We start from the raw sequence: 15,801 nt of genomic DNA, 5'->3' as shown, positions 1-15,801 counted from the left end.
TGGAATCATATACACATGCAGGAATAAAATATAACCACTTGCATTTTCCTTTAAAGGACCAGAAAGCAAAATGTTAGAAATGAGCACTCACAAATCACAGAGCACCTAACCACTGTGGGCATCTATTGGACTTCTGATTTTTTCAGAAAAATAACAAATTCACACATTCAATTTGTGATTATTGAACAGAAATGGTATAAAGTAATGCAGGTTTTGCGTTTATTTTAAAGAAAAATTAGGTTTTATTCTTAGAAAATTATTTCTTTTTCCAAGCTATGTAATATTTTCTAGACAGAGGTTATATTCTACATAATTTGTTTAATTATGTTAGTTTTAATGATGTTATTCCCTCTACAGCTCGTGGACTGGTAGGGGGTCATCTCTTTTCATTTATAGCCCACACCCTGTCCTCCCTGCTGCTCAGAGCTTGTCTCAGTTCGATGCTCTGGCACTGCCTACCTGGCCTGCCCTGCCCACTCTGTGGTGAGTGTTTTTGAGATGCACGGCAAGCACAGAGCAGCCACTGTGGTTGGCAGTGGAGAGGCACAGGGAGATTCCCTGCCCCAAGACAGCCTGCGGCTGGGTGTCCCTGTGCCTGGAGGAGTTCTTCCACCTCAGTGTTCACACGTGCCTGGTGTGCTGCAGCCTTCCACACAGTAAATCCTGCTGGGGTGCTCAACCCCTGACAGCCGGAGCACCTGTACTGCAGTCATGCTAGCCATACAGCGCTAATGCTATTTTGAACATATTTGAGTGCTCCCTCCCAGGTCATTGCCTAGGTGAAAAGGCAAGAAAAGTCTCCAAAATGTTTAATTGTGCCTCTACAAGGACTTCCCAGCAAGCCCAGTATTCTCTAACCTTTACACCCCAGTGGTGTCTTTCAGGGGAGGAAGGCTTCAAGTGTGGTTTTAACTGTGCTTCCTCCACAGGATGGGGACTGCTAGAACTCCTGGCCCCCAGCTAGGGTAGGCAGCCAGTGTAGGGGGCCACAGTGTGATGGTCCCCAGAGGTGCTGCAGTAGGAGACCACAGACCAGTCCCCTCCGACAGGTAACTGATTGGATTAGGAGTTCTGTCTGACAGCTTGTCTGCTCAGCGGCATGGGCTCATCAACCTCACCGTCCTGCCTGCTAATAAACCCAGCACTTGGGACCATTCTGCTTGATGATCTCTCCTTGGGGAGTTTTTAAGGCTTCGCTCTGTGAAAACTACTTGGAGTCTATTAAAATTGCAGCTCTGCTGTTGTCATGTTGTCCTAGAGAGTCATGGGAGGTGCCTGTCACCCAGGTGGAGGTAGCTGTTACATATTCAAGTGAAAAAACAGCCCCTGCTTTGGGAAGATGGGCATCCACGCCAGCAAACAGAATGAAAGGACTCGTGCTCATCTGACACACTAAGGGATGAGCCTGAGGAAAAGAGACACAACAACGCCTCACTGTGCCCTGGCTCTGCTGCTGAAAACGCCTGCAGTGCCTTTGCTGAAGGGATTGAGGAAAAGGGCAACTATCCTGGGCTCTTGGTCATCAGCCTGATGCTTCTGCTCCCTGTCTGCAGGTGTTGCCAGCCAGCTCTCTGGGCTGCAGGAACTCAGCCCCAGGCAGCTGCTGCAGCACTGCCTCCTCCACAGCTTTGTAATTCAGCCATGACAGAGTTCTCTGCTTGCAGGATGGGCTTCTGCTCCAGCACATCTACTGGCAATCATCTTGTATAGGACACTGCCTGAATAAATCAGAAGACAGCAATCATAGGATCTATAGTATCCATATAAAAGGCATATAAAAAAATTACAGTTTTAATTCTTTTCTTGAATACACCTTTGGAGAGCAGCCTGAGAAGGGCTGAAGGCAGCAAAACAAAGAAAAATCTTCCAGGCTGTAAAGCTGCTGTGGCTTTTGCCTCAACCACCACAATTAAAGGACCATAAAACCCAATATCCTTTTTTGTTTAAGAAAAAAGTTAATGAATGCAGAGTCAAAGGCTGAGTTGCTGCAAAATATTACTGTGAGATTTCAGGTTTTGTTTTCATTGGGCAGACTGCAGGTGCAAAGTTTGAATCTGTGTCAGGCTTGGGAGAACCTTCCAGCATTCTGGTATCAACAACACACTAGAAATATTTGGGCTGTTCAAATGTCTGACACATTCATGATGCACTTCTAAATAACTCAGAAGGAATGAAATGTGTGTCTGATTAGCCAGATTAGATTATATAAACACCAAATACTTTAAAATTATGGACAAGCAGCCTTGGCATCTACAGAGAGATGCTCTTCCCTAAGCAAAGGCCCCTTCTATTTCTTCCTCATACTGAGCTGCCTCAGTAGAAGTTGTCTCTAATGCACAGTCCTGTCTGGAGAGTTGGGTTTGTGCCTGGAAGCTGCCCCTGTGTGTGCTCTCACCCACAGACTTTGCAGCTTGAAATGCCTATGAAGGGAGACTTGTAAGTTGACCTCTAAGAGGTGTTGAGCATTGGGTAGTGACCCATGAAGCCAGGAAAATTTGTCTTTCTGTATACCTTGATACACATGAGTTGTGCCTACAGCTAGAAGGAAGTGAAAAAAGGGAAGCAAATGGGAAAAGGGAAATGGAAGAGACATTTTCTGTATCTGTAGTGCTTTTCTCTGTGCTGTGGGCTTGAGACAACTGTGTCTCTTCTACTGGTATGATTTCTGGAAGGTAGTAATGCAAGACCTTTTATTTAGCAAGATGCCAATAACAACCCTGTGCATGGCAGTTCAAAATCCTGTGGATGCCCGTGGCAACCATCTGCTCCACAATGGAGGAACCTGCACTCCAGAGCACTTGGTGTGCTAAATAAAATAGCACTTTCTCTTAGTTTACTACAGTGTCAGATAAGCAAGTCCCAGAAAGTCTTCGTGAGGTTGGGCTTCAGCAGTTCTGGAGTGGCAACAGAGAACAACAAATATAGGGCACATTTTCTTTTACCCCTTTGTTATTTTCCCCTTCCAGTACTTCAGATACAAAGAGTAGCAATACAAAAGCCAAGGACTGACTGTCATTATGTTATTTCAAGTTTTCACCAGTTCCATGTGACACATTCAGCCTCCCACAGTGCAGGTGCAAGACTTCTATGCACACTGTGCATAGCTGAGCCTACATTTAAATTCAGGTCCCTTTGCATGTTAAACCCTGTAGTTGCCTTGTTACTGTGACAATTGTGACCACCAGGAGAAGGTGCTCATACGACTAATATTATTTCAAACGTAAAATTAGCACTTATTTACAATTGTTGTATAATTTATAGGCATCCTTACACACACCACGACCAAGGTAAATACCAAGGGGGGAAAAACTCCATATTCTTTCAGTATGGACATAAGTGGAAAACACAGTCATGGAAGAGACTACACTTTAATTCAAAACCTCAGATGAGACATGGACAAGCTGGCCACAATTTGGGTAGTGCCTGTTTTCCCCATTTACTTTATGTTCAGTGTAAAACATGTCAAAAATGAGTATGGATTTCCATCTCCTAAGAAAAAGAGCAGGGCCCTTGAAGGTAACAGCACCTTGGCAATGATGATTGTATTTCTCTAAGTGTAAGCACAACAGCTTCAGCTGGTGAGCAGCAGTTGTTATTAAAGTGTCATGTGCAAATTGATCACTATATTTAGAAGATAGCATTCAGCTGATCAGTTGCAGCTTTTTGATTTTGCTGTAATTGTCTTTCTAAGAAGACTTAAAGCAACTACAAACTCAAATTGCTGCATAGATGCAGAGCTGGTTGTAGCTGTACTGTGTGGTGTTTTGATAACTCTTTCAAGGGAATTATCTCTTGGAGATTTTTGTTGAGACATGCTCATGTTTTTGTTACAGCATCCGCCCATGGCAGGTGGGGTTGAACAAAGTGACCTTTAAAGGTCCCTTCCAACACAAACTATTCTGTGGTTCCATATACCACTCCTGTGATTGGTAAAAGATCAATCCAGTTAGTATTCCACACCCAGATCTCCTCTGAATTTTGCTAAAAAAGTAAATTGACAACGTCTCTTGTTACATTCCATTATGTGTTCCACATTTGGGAAGGGTAACCTGCAACCAAACCTGCAACCAAACCTGCACCTAACACTGACGTTTATTCATGGTCTAAGCTCCATTTTGGGATCAAAATACATGTTAGCTTTATATAACCCAGATCTGTGAAGCCCTCACAGCTCAGTGACAGAGAGAAGATATGCTCATAATTTCTTTCTCATAACTGTCTGGTTATAGGTTTTAATTGCTAAATATATAAAAGCTTAGAATGGAAGCAGGCATTCTTGAAAGTCTGAAAATAAGCACTTATCAACCACTTGACAGCAATCTGAGCAGAAGACAATCTCCATGGCAGCATGCAGTGGCTTATTACCATGGGAGTACCTGCTGAAAAGCCTGGGCAGGATGGCAGCAACGTCCTTAACCTGCTCTCCTCTTCTCAGGAAGTGCCTGTGAGTTGTGCAGCCAGTGAGTTGTGCAGCCAGTGAGTCCAGCCAGTGGTGGGTGCCTGACGAGGAGTCAATACCTTTGCCATGTGTTGTCACAGGAGCTTGCCCAGACCACATGTCCTGTGGCATGTCTCAGTGAGTAATGACAGTGTCTGCCACTGGCAACAGTGCCCAGTGTAGAGCTTCCCAGATAATTTCCCCCAAGATGCAGGTCCAGTGGGGTGCACCCCAGCTGCAAACAGCAGTGCCACAGCTGCTCCACACCTGATGTCCATGTACCTGCCAAGAGTACCAAAGACATGGTGCCTTGTTGGTCCCTCCACAACTCTAGACTCCACCGAGCTGAGATAACAATCTGTTTAAAAAGAGAAATACACTCTGAATTCTGCTAATGTGACCTTTCATAGTCTGGATCCTGAAAAGAACAGCACCTTTCATGGCAGGCAGGTTTGCCAAATTTATTTCCAAAGCCACTATTTTAAGGGAGGAGGAGAGAAATTTTCATCTTTTTAATGAAGGCCTGTTGCAATAGGACAAGAGCTAATGATTTTAAACTAAAAGAGGGTTAATTTAGGTTTGGTATTAGGAAAAAATTCTTGACTGTGAGGGGGATAAGGCACTGGCAGAGGTTGCCCTGAGAAATTGTGGCTCCCCCATCCCTGAAAGTGTTCAAGACCAGGTCAGACAGGACTTTTAGCAATCTGGTCTAGTGGAAGATGTCCCTGCTCATGGCAGGGGGTTGTAACGAGATGAGCTTTAGGGTCCCTTCCCACCCAAACCACTCTATGGATCTATGATTCTATCTTCTGGTGCTGCTGTGCACAGGTCCATTGGAAGACACTCATTATTGTGTTCACTTGCTGGTTTTGCTGAAAATGGACATTAATTTTTACAAAAGATTCAGCTTCCTTCAAAACCAATGGACATCTCTATTTTGTTAATAGAAAACCTGCTAGTGACCAAAATCAGGACATGAATGGTAAATACCATGGCTGAGCACAGGGTACCCTGACAGACTAAGCTTTAGAGGAAAACAGAAATGCTCCTTCACGCTTAGCCTGTCCAAGCCAGCGGAGGACATGATGATGGTGTTTGATGTTGATGGTGCCACTCAGTTGTTGTAGCTGCTGTCGTGGGATCTGGTGGGGGTCATGCAACACAAACCAAGCACAGAGAGGATTCACAGATGTGAGCCATGCTGCAGGCCAACCCTCGCAACTCAGAGGAGCAGGAAGGAAAAGGTCTTTCATTCTGTTTCCCTACTGGCATAATGAATTCCAGCTTTAAAAGGAAACCTGAGTAGTACCAAGTGAACCTGAAACCTGGAGTGAAGGAAGACCTGTGCCTCTGCCAATTGCCTCTCTGGGCTTTGGACCATATGCCAGCACCAACCTCTGACACACCGAGAAAGGGGAAGATGCATCCCAAATATGTGTGCGAATAATCGTGCTGGCCTGCTTGCAGCCCAGGGTCCTTGTCTTGGTTTAATGACAATATATATATTCAAGAGGTTGAGACATTAATGAGATGAACCTTTCCACTTCCCTCCCACAATACCGAGAGGGTAAAAATTGCAAGGAGTCTGAATGAAGGAAAAAAAATAATGGTTTTACTAAAAAGGGGGGAAAAAACCAACCAAACAACCAAAGAAAAAAACCACAACCCCCCCCCCCAAAAAACATCACATAAAAACCCAAACAACAAAACCACAAAAACAAGCAAACAAAATCAAACAAACAAAACACAAACAAAAATTAAAAATAATAAAAAAAAAACAAACCGAAAAAGAAAAAAAAAAACAAACAAGAGCAGAAAATTATTACCTAGCTCCCCTCCCCCTGGGTTAAAACAAAACCTGGAATGATATTTCTCCTGAAAAAGTCTTATGCTGCCGAGGTGATTGTGTGGGTTCCGGCATAGCAACCACGGGAGTGTGGCTGGCGGGGCTGGGACTGACTCGGCGTGGTGCTGGGGCCCGGCGGGGCAGAGCAGGCTCAGGCTGCGGGGCAGCGGCGCTTTGTGCGGTGAGAGAGTGAGACGGCTGCGGATGAGAGGGGCTTCCCCCCACGCTGAGGCAATAGCTCCAAAAGTGCTCTGAAAAACAGCACTACATTGGTTCCCCTGGCCTCGGCACGAGACAGCCAGGAAAACCGATCGTCTGGGCTCGGTCAGACAGCGAAGGAAATGCTGACCACCTCGGCAGACACTCGGAGGGTCCGCTCCTCTCCTGCGGGCAAAAGCCACATACAGAGAAAGCCAATTCCAGCCTGTCCTTGCTCTTTTATGGCCTATTTTCTGAGTTCCCGGGATGCTCCACTCCAGGGACCCAACTTTCCAGCGGGTCCCAAGACCTCGTGAATGGTCTTCCACCGACACAGTTCGGGCAGGGGCAGTTCCCACGCTCCGAACTACGTGGTGATATGAAATATTCATCACTGAAATCCTTCCCATTTAACTAAAAGTACAACAGTCAGTCCTTCTCCGGGGGAACCAAATATGTCCAGGTGGTGCAAAGGTAGAACAAAATGAGAAATTTCTGCTCTCGGCTCTTACAGTGAAGTCTTTTTCCACCCTGCAGTTGATAAGCCTGGGCTGGGCCAGGGGAGAAGAGCATTGAAGAGAGGGGTGAAGAGAGCAGAGGGGACAGGAGGAAAGAGGAGGGGAGGGGAGGGAAGAGGGGTATTCCTGGATTTGTTAGATCCTTTGCTGTGCACTGGAAACAGCTTGGGGTACTCAGTGTCAGACTGAAGTTTCTAGCTTTTAGCACTGAGGCTATGCATAAGAGAATTAATTGATGAGGAACAGATCTTAACCCCTTTGTTGCCTGCACACCCCTTTCCCTCAGTCACCCACTGAGCAACTCTGGAGGGGCTTCCCAGCATCCTCTAGAAGGCTCTGAAGTGAGTCCATACCTGTGCTACCCTGGGAAATAGGCTCCTTGATGCTCAGACTGTGTGATCTGTTCATCTGTAGTGACAAATCCTAGCCCAGCCACAGCTCTGTGATGGGACTGAACCTGGTGGAGAAGGGCAACCTGGGCACACAGGAGAGATTTTGCTGTTAGTGCAGGATGCTGCAGTTGTTCTCCTGGGATGAAAATGGGAAGAGGTCTTGCAGCGGACAGCAGGTTGGGCAAATTGCTTCTGGGGGACAAAATCTGGGAGCAATGCACACAGTCTCCATCCCCCAGAACCTCTCTGTCCCTGTTCCTGAGCCAACACTGTTCCCCATCTCTCTTCCTTGTCCATCTCCAGATCACCTGCAGTGACCATCTCTCCTTCCATCACTCCCTGCCTAAGTGGCAATCTTAAGCACCTGAGACACATGCCAAAGCTCCCAGAGTCCTGCCACCTCACAGAACCCCTGCCTGGTGGTCTGGCATGGACCCTCCATGCTGGGAAGCTGCTGGCCTCCAGGGAGCTACCTACTGCCTGCAGGTCTGGCACTTTTATCATGCACACTAAGAGGAGACATAATCAATTCCCCAGTTGGCACTTTGCACTGAATACCCACTTTTTCAGTCTGATAGCAGGACTAAATTAGTTATTTAGCAATGAGACCCTAATTTAAAGTGAACAACTGCCCTGACAAGCATCATTGTTCAAGTCCATTCCCCCTTTGCTTTCAGATGAGAGGCCCACCAATCCATGGAAGGTGATAAATAGACAATTAGAAAATAGATATATTTTGTTAGTTCTACAAAGCTCCCTGGTGCTGTCAGGCTCACAATAAAGGGGGCTCCAGTAAATTGGTGGGCAATGAAAGCCAGCTGTACGGTCATCACTCCTACAGACACAAAGCCATATGTGGCCATTTACAGGACATCCCTGAGAATAGATGGAACCAATAAGACCAGAGGGAACTAAAAATACTTGACAAAGTTGGCTGCTCTTCATTTAACAAGAATAAAATATCTAATGGTGTGTAATGGAAGCCATCAATCATCCCTGAGTAAAGCACAGTTTTAATACTCCACTTTTAAGTATTAATGCAAGTTTTTATTCATCTGTAATAAGTCATAGATTAGTATCTCCTGTGTGCAGCACAGTGATGTTGTGAAAGGGCTCACAAAAGACATGGGCTCAGCAGCACGGTCGCAAAGCCATTCAGACTCAAATGGAGCAGGGACGGGGGACACAGAAAAAGAGGGGTGAAGGTAAGAGTAACCATCTCTTCAAAGATAAGAAGATACCTGCATGTACTTCCTAGAAAATATTCCATTTAGACTTGCAAGCAAGATGCCATTTCTTCTTTCTACTTATTTACTTTTTCTAGGCAAAGACACAAGAATAGGTGTTAAAGGAAGTCCTTCAATTACCTGCCTATTAGGGAAAAATATTTGAAGTGTTTCTCCTGGGTACAAGGATCGGACAGTGGGAAACTCCTGGCACATCCTCAGTCCTGCAAAGTGGGACTGTGATGTATAGCTTAGCACTGGACCCAGGCAACAACACACAGAAGTCAGGCCTGAGATGGAGCCAGGTCACACCACATGCCTTCAAGGTGCACACAGCAAATGCACACTACTATTGAGTCATCATGGCCATTCTAAGAAGCTACTTCTTGGTGTATGCAATCAGCCAACCAAATGCCAAATTGCATAAAAATAAACTCAAAAGATTTTGTCTTGCATTACCACTGCTATAAAAGAGGACCAATAGCTCTCATCTATGTTCAAGAGGCTGGCAGACAAAGCTGCTACAACACTTGGAGCCTGGTATTTAATAACCATGGAGCCATGCCCCCCTCGCAAGATAAAACATGCATCAGCAAGTCAAGCAGCGCTGGCTGTGCACATGAGTGCTCTAACTGCCACCCCTGTAATGTCAGGATCTCTGCCTGCAGTTAACCATGGCATATGCTGCAAGGTAACTCTCTGCTCTCCCTTGCCTATTTTTAGTTGCTTTCACAGGACAAGAATTGTAATTTATTTTGCAGAACAGCAAATGTCACATCCTATGAGTACTTTGTTGTACAAAATGCAATATAGTAGCTGGAGAAAAGTGACCTTCCATAATGGAAGTGTCCTATGGAACTAATAGAAAATGATAACCAATAGCTTTTACCAGATAATTATATCCCTCTTCCAGAACAGTTTTAAAAGCCAAGGACAGCTCTATCTATAACATTGTGCCGTTCAGGCTTGTTTGGTTTGGGCTTTTTTTTTTGCTCTTTCAATTTCAATAGAGCCAAATTCGTTTAATCTCTGTCTGTGCCTGAGAAAATTCACGTTGGTGTTGTCAAGGATTTAGACACAAGGCTTAACCTTTTGACTGTGATCGACCAGCCCCTGTTTTCTGCATGTACCACAAACTTACAAGATCGCAGTCTTCCGAATCTAGCTTAAGTGATCTTAAATCTATTATGTTTTAATTTTGTGAGGATTGCTGACTGGGTAACAAGTACAGAATTCTTTATATATGGCTACAGCCACACGTGAATGCAGACTTTTTATCTTCTATACAAATGTATGGTGCCATCCTGAACTGAAGCCTCTTTTGCAAGGTCTTTTTGGTCTGCTTTTGAAAGATTACAGCCAGCTGCATGTGATAATGATACTGACTGAAATGCACTCCTCCTGATGCACAACAATCCGTGTCAGAGCACAGTAATTTATTGGAACAGATTATGGGAACAGACAGAATACTTTCAGGGGAAAAAACCCCATGGTTTAAGACACATCCACTGTTGAGTACCATTATATCTAACTGAAATAGCAAACAAGCCTACATGTAGTAGCAGAATGAGGACAGAAAAACGAGAGCATTCACAGCACCATGACAGAAATGGGCATTCTTGCTTTGACAAGCTTAGCCAGGGGACAGAAACAATTTCACAGTTAGATCTCCCCGAAAATGTTAGAACAGCTTCCAAATAAGGGCCAGAATAACAAAACACAAGTCAACAGTCCCATTTTTTCCAACACAAATGTCTGTGTGCCCAGGAACATCAGACATGGAGCAGGATGGATTCTGTCTCAGATCTTCAGGTTTTTCATGATACTTGGTAATACTTTGTTTTGGGGGGAGGGGAAACACTGGTTTCATAGAGCTGCCAAATATTGTCCACATATACTTTCTGTCAGCAGACTCAGCTACCTACAGGCTGCCCCTCTATCAAGGTTTTTTCATTGCCTTAGAAATCCACCATGTTACTATGTCTCTGGTAGAAAAAGGTAAAAGTTTCTGTAAAGTTTCTCTGCTTTCCATAAAAATCCAGGACAGGATCTCAGATTGCTGCAGGTTGGAAGGGACCTCTGAAGATTGTCCACTTCAACTGTCTGCTTGAGCAGGGCCAGCAGAACTGTGACTAGTCAGGTTTTAGACATCTCCAAGGATGGATACTCCACACCTTTGCTGCGCCACTGCTTTGTCACCCTCACAGTGAAAAAGTGTTTGCTGATGTTCAGGAGGAATCTCCTGTGTTTCCATGAGTGCCCATGGCCTCTGGTCCTGTCACTGGGCACCACTGAAGAGAGCCGGGCTCCCTCATCTTCATTCCTGTCACCACTTATTTATACACATGGATGAGACCCCCTCATGAGCCTGCTCTTCTTGAGTCTGAATAGTCCCAGCTTCCTCCCTGACCTAACCCTGTCTTCATAGGAGAGATGCTCCAGTCCCTTCATCACCATTGTGGTTCTAGGAGGCCCAGCATTCCAGATGTGTCTCACCAGTGCTGAGTATAAAGGATGGCTCACCTTCCTTGACCTTCTGGAGACACTTTGTCCCAGATGTCATTGGCCTTCTTTGCTGGCTCATGGTCAATTTTGTGTTGACTGTGGACCCCAAACTATGTGTTTCACCAGGTCCCCCAGGGCTATTTCTGCCATCTGCTTTCCAGTTGGGTGCCTGGGGGCAGCACTTGGCTTTTTGTTTTTCTGAACTTCATGAGGTTCTTCTCTAGCTTGTTGGTAGGTAGTCAGAATCAAAAAAACTCCCTAGAGAAGGATTTAATAACTGAAGCTTGCATTAGCTTGCTCTGGAGCAGTCAGCTGCACAGAGATGGTCTTACCTGAGGTGAAACACTGAGGATAGGACGAGAAGTATCAATTTGGACATTCAGAAAAACACACACTGAGCATGTAGGTGCACGTATGGACAGTGTGCAGTCAGCACTTTGGTGTGGCCCCTCGCTGGGCATGTTGTGATACATACTCCATGTGTGTGTGCTCTGTCCTCCATTGGTGGTAAAGGACAGCTGTAATGGGAAGGAGCATTTTTCTACCATAAAACACAGAGGGGTTCCAGGTCTTTGTGTTTCCGAGCAGCTGACGTGTCCGGAGAAGTGGCTATCACAAAGAGACCTTAGCTGGGGTCCCCATCAACAGACCTCAAATCCTCTCTGCCTTGCATACGTGTCCTAGAACCAAAAACCCATTGCAAACCATTTGCATAGACAAAAGCAGTAAGAACATCTCTCACACATTTGAGGCAGTGTAGGCTAACTGGCCAGGAGCAGACAGAGCACACAAAGATGTTAATTTTCCCTTGTCAAAAGTTCAAAACCATGTGGAAGATGGAAATCCTTCATAACTTCAAATGTGACAACAACCTGGTTGACTCACTTCAGAGGACTAGAGGTTGAGATTGAGGGAGTTGCATCCCTAGTGATGGTCAGATCAGTGGTTGCAGAAAATAGAACATGCTGCTTTGAATCCACTGGGGACAGGTTTGGCACACTGGGGTTAAATGGAGTTCTACTAATTTACAAGGTGTATCCTCAAAGATCCTTTCTATGATTAAATTAACATAAAATGTTTTAATACATGAAAATCACCAAACAGTATGTATTTCTGAGAGACTTTTTTTTTAGTTTTGTTTACATTTGATAGGACATAATGAGGCCATCTTGGTGCTAATTGTGTGTCTGCTAGAGACATGATTCAGGAGCACAGACTACCATTGTTGAATGGAATTGCCCAGAAAAGTAATTGCTTTTCAGAATGAGCTTGTGCTCGTTTATATGATTATTATTTTTTGATTAACCTTTTTTTCTTTCTTTCTGTTCTGTGCATAGTAAGCAGGATCTTCTCCTTTTGTAACTTTATCATTTTAATAAACCTTGGCATGCCAGCAGCAACCCAGAGATCATTGTGACCTGCCCATGGCCACCTGAGCCCTACTTAATCAATTTAATTAATTTACCTTACACAATCCTTGATATCAAGTTTAATCAAATCTGTTGGATACACTAAAAGCTCACTGGCCACTTCTGTTACATCTTGTTGGGGGAGGGGTGTGTGTGTGTGTGTGTTGTAAAAGTTCTCCAGTTTGTCTTTTTAAGAAGAAATTAGCTCTTTCTCTATGACCATTGCTAAGTGAAACCATATACATGAAAAGTAGTTAGATTAACTTCTCTCAGCAAAGGAAAACAGTGAGAGTGGCCATACAAGTTCATTTGCTCCATCTCAGTGTGACCAGTATGGGATGTCCCTGGAAGAGTACAGCAAAATGGCCATCACTGTTAAGGTTTTAACTGAATATTCTCCAACTAAGTAATGATTTACAGCTCATGAGTGTCTGCCACCTTATTTTTAGCAAGATGTCCAACTCAGGAACATGAAAAGGGGACAGTAATTCCCAACCAATCCTAGTGTTTACAAATTAGTTGCAGAATAATCATAGGAAAAGAGATGCTTATAAACTGTATAAACAAAATTGCAAAGACACAGCATATTGAAAAAAGCCACACACAGAGTGACACACAATATGAAAGCAACTCAGGTGACTGAGGCACCATTCCCAGAAGCCTGTGATGTGTTGGTCCCCAATATATCACAGCAGCACCTCCAGGAGGGGGAACTGTCGTGCATTACACCTTCATCACAGCCATCTCTGGAGTTGACACAGGTCTACAAGGTGCTCTGCTGCAAAGTGGGCTTCCTTTAAATGTTACATTGAAATGACCTCTCTCCTTCTACTACTGCACGAACTCCTTTCTAAGGGACATCTGTCTGCAAGTTAAGATATGCCTTTTGCTTCATATTGAACAAAACATCTTCCCTGACCCTGAACATAAAGTCAAGGAGAATCATGTTCTCCTTCCACCCAGAATGATCTTTGGTGGCTCCTAGCTGGTTTTCCATGGGGAAGGGAGACCAACAGAGCAAGCATCCAGACTGGGTGTATAGAGCCACTCCTTATGTGGGCAGGACAGGACTGGTCCACAGGAGGGCAGAGGGAAAACCCCTGCCGAGGAGTGAGTGCTGGCACCAGAGGAGCCCAGCAACCTGCACAGCCCCTCACAATATTGCTCAGTCACTCCCCATCCCACTCAAGCCGCAATGACCCACGTGCAGGTAATTTTCACCATTCCCAGGCTCCGCAGGGATAGGGGTTAATCATAGAATCACAGAATGGTTTGAGTTGGAAGGGACATTAAAGATCATTACATTCAATGCTTCTGTCAAGGGCAGGGACAACTTGTATTAGACCAGTTTTTACTCCAAGCTCCATCCAATCCGGTCTTGAACACTTCCAGCAATAGGGTGTCCATGAGCCTGAGCCCTGTCCACACGCTGTCTCTTGGCAGCTCAGCTGGTTGCAGCCCAGGCCGTCAGCATGGCTGGATGGCTGTGGACTCATAGCATTCGGAACCAAGGATTCTAGAGTTGGAAGATTCCAGAGATTATCCACTCTGTACTTGAGTGCATATGCAGTTCTCTTTTCCAGTTTTCCAATTCACACACCCAGAGAGCCCTTGAGATTTGGATATGCAGTTTCATGTTCCTGTTGGCCCACAGCCCCGTTGCTGCCAGAGGGGTTGCTGGCCCCTTCACAGCACTCTGTTCCAGGGTCAGAACACTCGGCAGCAACACGCCTTCTCCTCAGCCTCAGGGACTCTCCATGCCCAGCTGTCCCCAGCACAAGCCTTTTCCTTGTGAACCAACACCTGTCAAGTGGGAGAGCAGAGGGTCATGCGCAGCACCACAAACAGAAAAGCAGGAGCCTGCTCTCCAACTGCAGCACACCACCTTCTCCCGCCTTTCCTAAAACACATTCCAGACTCTGAGGGAGGAGAAAGTGTCCCAGACCTCCCCTCTGCCAGGAGGGCATAGGAGGTGTGTCCCCATTGCTGTCCCTGTGTTCAGCATCCCACTCTGGACCTGTGCCTCACTGCTGCCCTTCAGGGGCTCTCCATCTGAGGCTCTTCATCTGACTTCTGTGCTGCTGTAAGGCGGAACCCCCCAACAGCCAGTCAGTCCCCCTCTAAATGCAATATCCTCTTCCTTTCCATACACACCCATAATCACCTGTCACAGGACTATTTTATTTGTCTAAAGGTGAGTATATCAGTATTTTGTGCTGTGGCCAAGCAGCTGAGGGAAGACTCTAGGCCATGTATGGGAAGTGCAACACAGTGATTTTGAGGAAGACTGTGATCAGATTTAATTTTTTTTTAATTTATTTTTACTTTATTTTATTACAGTACAGTATACAGTATATAAATATTGCTGGTACAGTTCCATTACAACAGATTACAGTATTGTTGGGTCACAGTCCCTCCTGTTGAGTCATGAGCCCTCCCCGTCTGAACTTCCCAGAGAAGTTTAGGTCTACTTAGTCTCAGATTTGGTCACAGTCTATGTCTACAGGGTTATTATATAAGCAGGCTCAGCTAGAAACACAGGTTTATGGTATATGGCCTTGCAGAATTCACAAGTGTTCAACAGAACACAGGTGTTCTGTTGGTTTTTGCTTTACAGTTTTATTCTGTACTGATCAGGATTTTATCTAAGCAACCCAGATCCCAATGTTAACCTCTTTTTTTATCCCTTAAATTAAACAACTGAAAAATGTATCACTATGTAATTAATTAAAAACTAATGAGTTTCTAGCTGCTGAGCTTTCAACTAAAAGAAAACCTGTATTACCCGAACATTTGCATTAGGAGGTTGCAAAGTATTGTTGCGCAGTGATACTGAGAGAGTTTAGAAGATCTGAATGCAGATCTTCATGTTTCCAAATGAAGATGTCGCTGCCAACAGCAGGAAGCCACATCATTGTTCCCCATTTGGGAACTTTGCTTTATGTTGGCTAAATTTCCCCTTGCTAGGCCAACACATCCAACAACTCAGTCACATTTTCCCACCTGGTCTGTGAAGGTGAAACCCTGAAAATTAATACTGGAGCAAGGCTGATTATGCTTCTTCTTTCCCAATTAGCTACAGGTTTTCAAGAAAACTGTTTTTGATGGGGAATTTAAATTGCAAATGAAAATTTAATTTTCACAATTGATAACATCATTTTACAAGGTAAATATCAATCATTTCTCTCCCTAGGAAAAGGTTTATTGTTTTTCTTTCTGATCCCGTCAGTCTCTTTGCTTGCTTCCTATACTGCTCCTCAGCCTCATGA

Source organism: Lepidothrix coronata, unplaced genomic scaffold (assembly GCF_001604755.1).
Source record: "Lepidothrix coronata isolate B3197 unplaced genomic scaffold, Lepidothrix_coronata-1.0 Scaffold89, whole genome shotgun sequence".
Lineage (NCBI taxonomy): Eukaryota > Metazoa > Chordata > Aves > Passeriformes > Pipridae > Lepidothrix > Lepidothrix coronata.
This window is presented reverse-complemented; position numbering follows the sequence as displayed.